General features: G+C 41.5%; 1 non-coding gene across 1 annotated transcript; it reads right to left on the minus strand.

Annotated features, from left to right (window-relative positions):
• Window positions 1-807: 807 nt before the first annotated feature.
• On the minus strand, window positions 808-909 carry LOC144457275 (U6 spliceosomal RNA). Its single transcript, XR_013486596.1, has one exon. It is a non-coding gene; the product is annotated as a U6 spliceosomal RNA (small nuclear RNA).
• Between the last annotated feature and the right edge of the window lie 8,860 nt (window positions 910-9,769).

The raw sequence follows: 9,769 nt of genomic DNA on the forward strand, positions 1-9,769 counted from the left end.
AGCTTGGTTCAGCGGCATAGTAGGTGCTTAATAAATACGTGTTGATTTGACTTTGAAATGTGATTTCCAAAAATCTACAACAGATATAAAAATATGTCGGGCTTTCCCATTGTGCTCTATCATGAGCTCTTGGATGGTGAGGTCATTTGCCTCTGAGGTCCCCATTACTGCTAATTCAGCTACCAGGTCCTCTGTGTTGATCAGAATCAAGTTCAATGACACTTACTAGCTGTGTGACCCTGGAAAAGTCACTTAACCCTGATTGCGTCACCAAAAGCAAAAACGAATACAAAAACCAAACCAAACCAAAACAAAACAAAAACAGAATCAAGTTCAAGATAGGTATTCCCGTCACTGCTTCTACTTTTTGAAGGATAAAAAAGTCATTGAGGCAAGTCATAAATATATTAAATGTTGTACTTTTGGCACAGGGCCAACACAACTAGGCTGTTAAAGTGTTCCTGTGACTATAGCATCATACTTTCTTTCCTGAACTGTAGAATCTCTCTTTCTGCCCAGGTGGTCTATAGCATTTACCACAGCTATATATACATGTATGTATGTATATGTATATATTCATATACACATACACACGTATGTGTGTATATATATATACACACACACACATATATATACACACACACATATATATACATATATATACATACATACATATATATGTATGTGTATATATATACATGTGTATATATATATATGTATATGTATGTATATATATTTCCCCAGGCAATCAAATGTTTTTTACAGAGAGATCTATAAAAATAATTTTTCAAACAGCATTACTTTCATAAAAATGTGAAACATTTCATGAATTGGGTACCATCTTTATTCAGGGATCATGCCAATCTTTTCCATACCATTCCAATTTTAGTATATGTGCTGCTATAGTAAGTTTAACAATATAATTTCTGTTTCTACCTGCAATAAGGGCAGATAGGTGGTAAAATGGCTAGAATTCCAGGCCTTGAGCTGGAAGGCTCATCTTCTTGAGTTCAAATCTGGCCTCAGATACTAGCTGTGTGACCCTGGGCAAGCCACTTAACTCTGTTTGCCTCAATTTCCTCATCTGTCAAATGAGAAGGAAGTGGCAAACCACTCCAGTATCTTGGCCAAGAAAATCCCAAATGGGGTCATCACTTAAAGGAATGAACAATAATCACCACCACCTGTATTGATGTCTTTCCTGAATTCCCTCGCCTTCATTTTCTATGTGGGGCTACAATATTTCCTCACAAACTTGTATCTCCTTAAGATGCAATGCTGCTCTACTCCCTCTTTAACCTCTACTGTTCCTACTGGGAAGTAGCATGTTAAGGGAAAGGGCACTGACTGAATTCAGAAGACTTGGGTTAAAATCCTAACTCTCTAACTGAATACAAATCACTTTACTTCTTTGTACCTCAGTTTCCTCACCTGTAAAATGTGGAAGTTGGACTAGATTTCCTCTGAGGTCTCTTCCAATTTTACATTTTATGATATTTTTAAACTAGATAAAACCTTCCATAGTCTTATGTCAGTCCTGAGTTTCATCCCACTAAATCTTAGGGATTCATATGAGATCAATGAGCATTCGTCTGTGGACAAGTCCATGCGGAATATTGTCTCCCATGAATTACTGATCTTCTTTTCCCCAGTTTATCTTATGTTGCACTTGCTGCTCTCTGTTAGCAACCCTGGAAGTTCTATGTGGGCAGTTTTCTCTCCTCCATTTTCAGTTTGTGAAGCCCTCTTGATCAAATTCAAAAGAGTTCAAGCAAATAGTTTTCACCAACGCTTGTTAGAGGCACTCCGTTCAAGTGGCCAAGAGCCTGGTCTTCCAATATTTTAGTTGGTGATTCATAAAACCAAATTCTGCCGTCACATATCATCCCCTCAGCCAGACGCTCCTTTCCTTGGATGTCTGAAGGCATCTCCTAAATATTGTACGCGCAGAAGGGTCTCAATAAATACTTGTTGACTGGATGAATGACAGGGAGACCAATATTTATTGAGCCAAGATAAATGTAAGAAACTATCCCTATTTTCTACTACTAAAAGCACACAGACACGTGTGTGTGTGTGTGTATATGTATATATATACACATATGTATGTATATATGTGTGTGTGTGTGTATATATATATATGGGGGGTGTATGTATGTGTATATGTGCAGGTGCATGTGTGTATGTTTGTATACGTGAGTGTGTGATGCATGTATATGTCCTATATACACCTGTAGCCATGAATGGGACTGTCAGGTAAATTTATGAAAAGAGAAGGAGGTAGACGATAGACTGGAAATTCCTCACTCTTGTTTTAAGTATCCTGCATTATGAATAAATGAACTTTAAAGACAAATATATATATATATATATATTATGTATGTAATGTATATATTATATATATTATATATATCTAGATTTATGAATTTAGGTATATAATCTAGATATCGACCTATATTATCTATCTAGAGCTATCTGTCTATCTATCTTTAAGGTTTACAGAGAGCTTTACAAATATTACCTCATTTTATCCTTATAGCAACCCTGGGGGATAAGCAGTATCATTATCCCCATTTTCCAGATGAGGAAAGTAAGACAAGTTGAGTTTAAATGACTTGGCCAGGGTCATGCAGCTGGTAACCGAGTCAGGAGAGGCCACAAACATTTAATGGATTTGGACTTGGTTTTTCCTGACTCTAGCTCCCACACTTTATTTACCATGCTACCCAGCTGCCTCTGAAAGCAAGTGGGATGATATATCTACAGACATTCAAGGCCTTGCAGAGAGGGAAGACATGAGAACAAGGACCTGTAAGGCTCATGGCCTGGTTTCAGGTCATTAATTAAACTCAGATTCTTTGCTTTTTCTTCTTTTGGTGAGGCCTTAGTGTCCCTATGCGTCATCTCTCTGATTAGAATGTGAGTCCTTGAGAGTAGGGGTGGTCTTGTGTTTCCATTATATCTTCAGCACTTCGCACAGCACTTTGCACATTTTGTAGTTGTTCAGTTGTTTCTGTTGTGCCCCACTCTTCATGACCCCATCTGGGGTTTTCTTGGCAAAGATACCAGAGTGGTTTGCCATTTCCTTTCTCCAGTTCATTTTACAGATGAGGAAATTGAGGAAAACAAGATGAAGTAACTTGCCCAAGGTCACACAGTCAGTAAGTGTCTGGGGCCAGATTTGAACATCCTGACTTCATGCCCGGAACTCTATCCACCACGCCACCTATCTGACCTACTTTGCACATACTAATTACTTAAATAATGCTTTACTCATTCATCCATAATGCAAAGCCAGCAGAGAATTTGTCATTTTAGGACTTAAAACAAGAGTGGGAAATCTCTAGTCTACTGGCTGCATCCTTTCCTTTGTCATAAATTTGCCTGACGGTGACATTCATGGCTGCAGGTGCACGCACGCGGAAGAGTTTGTGAGTCTCCAACGGTAATGTCCCGTAAGCTCACAGGAGGGGATGTTGTTCCAGGAGATTCTCTCTGTCTTCTTGTTTGTCTTGAGCATCACTGTATGTACCAGGTCCCCATTATTCCCTCTCTGCCTTATTCTCCTTGAGGGCACCGTGCATGAGAACACCAGGCATATAAATGCATCCCTATGATCAGACTCTCTCAATGCCAAGATCTTCCTTGGCTCCTCTGTTCTTCCTCCTTCCAAAGCACACAGCTCTAGCACCATGGCTTAATGAGCCAGCCTGGGGGCTCTGTTCTTGCTTTTCATCTGTTGTCTACAGTCAGCTTCAGAATGGGGAGATGGGCTGGTACCCTTCTGCCTTTTGGCTCCACAGACCAGGTCAAGTCAAGTCAAGACCACAAACCTTCCTTTCCAATGGTAGTGCTAAAACAGTGGCCAGATGTCTTTAATGCCTCTAGGATAAAACCTCCCTCTCTAAGCCATGAACTCAGATGACGCCTAAGAAGAGCCTAGGAACACAAATTGAACAGGGAAGAGCAATGTGGGAAGGAGGAAGGTTACCCCCCCCCAGCCCATATATGGGGTTCTCTTAGGTTCATTATTTTAATGATGATACATTTTAATAAACTACAGTATTTTATACTATAAGTATTTATGATTTCTTTGCTCTAACTACTTTCTCTGCTGTTGTGACTCAGAACCCCCTTTCCCTGTCTTACCCTACAGTAAGGTAGTTACTGGGAGTTGCCCTCTTGGCAGTGAGGTTTTTTTTTTGGTTTGTTTGTTTGTTTGTTTGTTTTTGGTGAAGCAATTGGCGTTAAGTGACTTGCCCTGAGTTACACAACTGGTGAGTGTTTTGTGTCTGAGGTTGGATTTGAACTCAGGTCCTCCTGACTCCACAGCTGGTGCTCTATCCACTATGTCACCTAGCTGCCCCCATGGAGTGGTTCTTAAAATACAGATTGCAGAGTCCATTGCTCCAAGACCTTTCACCTTGACAGAAGACTTTGCTGTGTTTATTAGAGAACTCAGAGCCCTCCCCCAGCCCCACCCCATACTACAAAGAAGAATCAAAATGAGTGGTGCTGGAAGTATGATAGGATTTTGTTAATGTGGGAATTCCATCTACAAATACAGATCTTCACTGACAAGGTTTTACTGATGCCTGGGACTCAGAGAGATTTGGTGGCTTGTCTATGGTCACACAGCTAGTCAGTGTCAGAGATGAACTACGAACCCAGGTCTTCATGATTTGGAAATTTAGCACTCTTTCTACTATGCTGAGTTATTATCATCTTGCCCAAAATATCAAAGTGTAATCTTTTATCTGTTAATATAATTCTGTTAGGACCTGAATTAAAATCCTTACCTACTTATGATGTGTTAACTTAGTTAAATCACTTAACTTCCCTAGGCCTCAGTTTACTTATCTACAAAATTAGAGGTTTGGACTTAGAGGCTCTCCAGCGTCCCCTTCAGGTCTGCAGCTAAGATCCTATAATTATTCAGTCTCAAAACTACCCCTGGGAGGTTGACAGGACGGGGATGATTCTCCTTATTTTTATAAATAGGGAAACTGATGTCTAGGGAAGTCATAGAGGTACTAAGTGACAGAATCGAGACTAGGACCCCATGTCAACTAACTCTTCATGTGTGACTTTTCCCATGAGACCACCCTGTGAAAGGAGGTCTCCATGTGTCGGGAGAAAACAACAAGGAAAGCAATATTGAGTCTTATGCTTAATCACATTAGAAAGTGATGTTTGTGCAGCTTCCAAGGGTGGAAATTAATTATTGGATTTGATGCAGAGTCAGGCTTGGTAGAGGTGGCTGGATCTTCTTTTATTAGAAGGACCTGCGGAGAAGAGGAAGGGCTCTCATCTCAGAAGACCTTGATTTGTCATTGAGATTGCAGAAAATGTTGACTTGGTGATGTTCGGGATGGTCAAGGAATGGCTTACCATGGGTAATTCAACCCCAGGAAATGCTATATGGCACCACCATATATACCAGTAAATTTCCCCAACTTAACCCCCCCCAACTAGTTTCGGAGTCATCCTGGGGGCATCCAGATGTTTTTTCATCCTTCATTTTTTTTTTACCTATTCTGTGATCAGGAGGGTGAAGATGACAGTGATCCTTGGTGGAGATTCTGGGAGAGGGAGTATAATAAGAACAGCTGACAGCTTCATGGCTAACCAAGCATCTTACACCCCTTATCTTATTTGGTACTTACACTAGCCTTGGCAGGTGGGTAATATCAGTATCAGTAGCCCTGCTTTTTAGATAAAGAAAGAGGAGTTCATAGAAGTTGAAGTAACTTGTGAATAGCAGAATTTCAAATTCTTCTGACCTCAAGTCCAAAGCTCTTTTCCTTATTTCACAAAGGCCAAGGTCTTCCACCACATCTGAGGCCATCTCCAGTTGTCCTGATCTATATTTGGCCACTGGACCCAGATGGCTCCAGAGGACAAAGTGAGGCTGGTAACTTTGCACAGCTCTCCCTCACTTAAATCCAATTCACTTGCATATCATGGCATCACCTCCATGATGTCATGGTCCTCTTTGAGAATGCAGGACAAACAACTATGTTTGTGACCCCAGTAGGGGGTGCTGTGGTCAGTGCCTGGCATGCCACAGGCATGTGGCAGTCAGTCCCATGTCTCAGCCACGTCTCCGAGGTGCATTATTTAATACCAGGGGGCTCTGGGGTATGTACCAAGCTCTGGATGTCTCTTTCTGCTCAGAGCTGCTGGCTGGCTGCCATCCACTCTTGGACCCCTCCCCTTTGTGATTGGTAATGAGTTCTCTGGCCCAGCGGTTCACAAACTTTTTGGTCTCAGGACCACTTTATACCATTAAAAATTATTGAGTCTTAGAATCTTAAAAATTACAGAGAACCCCAAGAGCTTTGGTTTATGTGGGTTATATCTATTGATATTTACTGTATTAAAATTAAACTGATACATTTAAAAACATTTTTATTAATTCATTTGCAGCTAACTATAGTAAGCTTATTATATGTTGTCATAGATAACTTAAAAAACTATATTTTCAAAAAAATTAGTGAGAAAAGTGGTGTCATTTTATACATTTTACAAATCTCTTTCATGTCTGACTTAATAGAAGACAGCTGGATTCTCATGTCTGCTTCTGCATTCAATCTGTTGTGATTGATGCTGTTTTTGTTAAAGTATATGAAAAAAAGCCAGCCTCTCACAGATATATAGTTGGAAAAGGGAAGAGTATTTTAAAAGGCAAACCATGTCTTAATATTATTGTGAAAATATTTTTGTTCTTATGATCTCCCTTCAAGGGTTTCAGAGAATCCCAAGGGTTCCTGGACCATACTTTGAGAACTCCTGGACTAAAGGTTGAGTTTTTGTCATTGAATTAGATCGATGGGTTGGCCCCCATTCTACTGATTCCTTCCTCCCTTCTACTTTTGCTCTGAGTTTCCTTTGAGTGACTTACAAAGAAATGCTTGTGTACAAGCTTTAATCAGAATTAGGTGGCTTGGGGTGGGGTGGGGGAAGGAGCAGAAGGAAGTCCTAATTTGTGATTTCACCATTGACTTGCCCAAGGCTGTCCCTCATCTTGGGGGATTCTGCAGAACAGATTCTAGTTCTGGGCTGGAAGTTGGGCTAGAGTTCTCTGAGATCCCTTTCATCTCTAGGATTCTCTGATAGAAAAACCAATCCAGGGTGCTCCCAACATATTTGAATTCCCCCATAATCCTTCCATCCCTCTGAGGTTCCCCCACAATGGAACAGGAGACATGGAATGATGAACTCCATGTGTCTGTTACTCTAAGGAACTTTGAGAGGGAGAGAGATATAGTGGACTGAGCACTGAATTTGGGATCAGGAAGATCTGGGTTTGAATCCTGTTTCAGCTATTTATTAGCTGTGTGACTCTGGGCAAGTCACTTAATTTCTCTGGGCTTTGGTTTCCTCATCTATAAGATGAAAGGGTTGGTCTCGATAACGTCAAAGACCCCCATCCAGTTCTGAATCTATGATCCTGTAAATCACATGAGAGAATCCTAGAGCCCAGAAGCAGTATTAGTGGCCATCTGGTCTCCTTCCTGTCATGATAGGCTGTTCAGAGACAGAGGTCACAAGAAGAAAAGGCAATTCCATTGGAGTTACCATTTAATTAAAAGAGAGAACCTACCCATTGGAAGAGCTGATGAGGCACATCCTGCAGGCTGTGGGGAAAGTAATCTGGGGTCAATGAATGATAGTTCATTTTGTGCATTGAATTAGTCCTTCCATCTCCAAGTAAAGTAGACTCCCCATTTGGGAACCAAGACATAGGTTCATGGCCCTGTCACTTCCTTCATGTGGGATCTTCAGCAACATGCAGTTAGGGGTGGAAGTGACAGATTAACCAATGAAAGGTGGATGAGAAGAGAGAAGGCCACCTGGGCCTCAGTTTCCAGCTTAAAAAATGAAACATGGGACAAGGTGAGCTGTAAGGTCCCCCTTTCAGCTCTTTCATGATAACCTAAAATTCTATAGCCCTTGGAATCAGCCTCAGCTATTTACAAGCTGTATGACCCTGGACTAGTAATTTTACCTTTCTTAGCCTTATTTCCCCATCTGCAAAGTAGAGAAAGTAGGATTCTCGTGAGAGCCCTCGGAGATAATAGATGTAAAACTTTGAATGTCCGTTATTATTATTTCTAGCATTTTTCTTCCACTGTCTCTGTGAGGTAAGTAGGGTGCGTTTCTTTTATTGGGGAGGGAGAATGCATTTATTGCTATTGTTTATTTGTTTTGGCTTAGATGAGTGACTTCATGAAGTATAGGGAACTTTCAGGGAGGAAACTCCCTCCATAGCAACAACAATTCTGTAATTTATAGTCCTGGTGACTTTCCCAGGGCCCCACTGCCTTGAACAATGAATGTAGTGGGAGCTATCAGGAGAGAAAGGTCAGTAGGGTGGTCAGGGAAGGCTTTCTGCAGCTGCTGGAGTTTGGGATGGGTGGCTCTTTCTGACTCTTAAGGCCAGTAAGTTCTCCCATCCCCTCTGCCTAAGTGTGAGAGCAGGGATTTGAATGTGGATCTTCTGATTCGAAGCCTGGTCCTCTTTCTAATCCACCAGGATGCTCTAGGCTTTTAAATGAATCTTTTCGGGGCAGCCCCACTTCCTGTTCACTCTGCCCATGCACCTGTTTCTATCTTTCTCTTCTGCTCTAGAGTTTGTCCATCCAGGACCTCTTGGATGGAACTAGCTGTTCCTTTCCTACTGTCTCCATCTTCTTGTCTTGGACCCCCTTTTGGAAGTGTGAGTAGGGGCGTCTGGCAAACGCCAGTGACGGCAGATGGTAACTAATTTGTTTACCACCTCCTCTAATAAATATGCACGTCATATAAATAAAACATGGCGCATAGCACACCGCATGAATAAATGATGACAACAGCCACCACGGAGACAGCTTTGTGATTGTCTTTGGAGGCTGGCAAGGGGGTTAATGAGCTGATTATTCAGACTTTAACCTAATTTCTTCACAAACATTTTGCTGCGTGATGCTAGGATCTCACACCTCATAGGAGAGGGGAGCCTTGCCTGTCTGGACTTCAGCCAGTGGAGGATAGACGGTGGGACAGCCCTTCTTCCTCCAACAGACAGGAATAACGTTACTAGAGAATATTAGTTGCTACAGTAAGTCGGTCCCTCAGCCCTTCCCATGCTGTATTACTATAAAGGTCTTCTATTGGAAGCTCGTGGACTGGTCCATTTTCTTCTCTCTAATCCATCTCACACTTGCTGTGCAACTAATCTTCCTACATGGGATCATGCCACTCCCCTGACCAGCAGTCTCCACTAGCTTCTCATTGCTTGTTGAATAGATTCTGAACTCCTTAACCTGGAATTCAAGGCTCTCCAGGCACTGGCTACAACTTGTCTCACTCTTCTTTTCCCAGGCTATTCCCTTATGAGAAGCCTAGATTCTAACTAATGGAATTATTCATTATTCCTTGAACCCTGAACTTTGCACTTTCCAGATTCTGCATTTGCTTATAGCTTTCCTACTTCTTGAAATGCCTTGATGCTTTTTTTTGCTGTTTTTCTATCCAAATCTTTTTTTTTTTTTAATGAGGCAATTGGGGTTAAGTGACTTGCCCAGAGTCACACAGCTAGTGTTTCTATCCAATCTTGCCCATCCTTCCAGGCCTGCTGCAAGCCCCACCTCCAGCTGGAAGCCTTCCCTGACTGACCTCTCCCACTATACTTGTCATCTATACCACTGGTGTGATGTTTAAAAAGGTTTGCAAGACATAGTTTCTGGGTAATTCAATCATTTTATTAAAAAGGCCAGCAGGTTATTAA

This window comes from Phascolarctos cinereus, unplaced genomic scaffold (assembly GCF_003287225.1).
Source record: "Phascolarctos cinereus isolate Bilbo 61053 unplaced genomic scaffold, phaCin_HiC Scaffold_4;HRSCAF=312, whole genome shotgun sequence".
NCBI lineage: Eukaryota > Metazoa > Chordata > Mammalia > Diprotodontia > Phascolarctidae > Phascolarctos > Phascolarctos cinereus.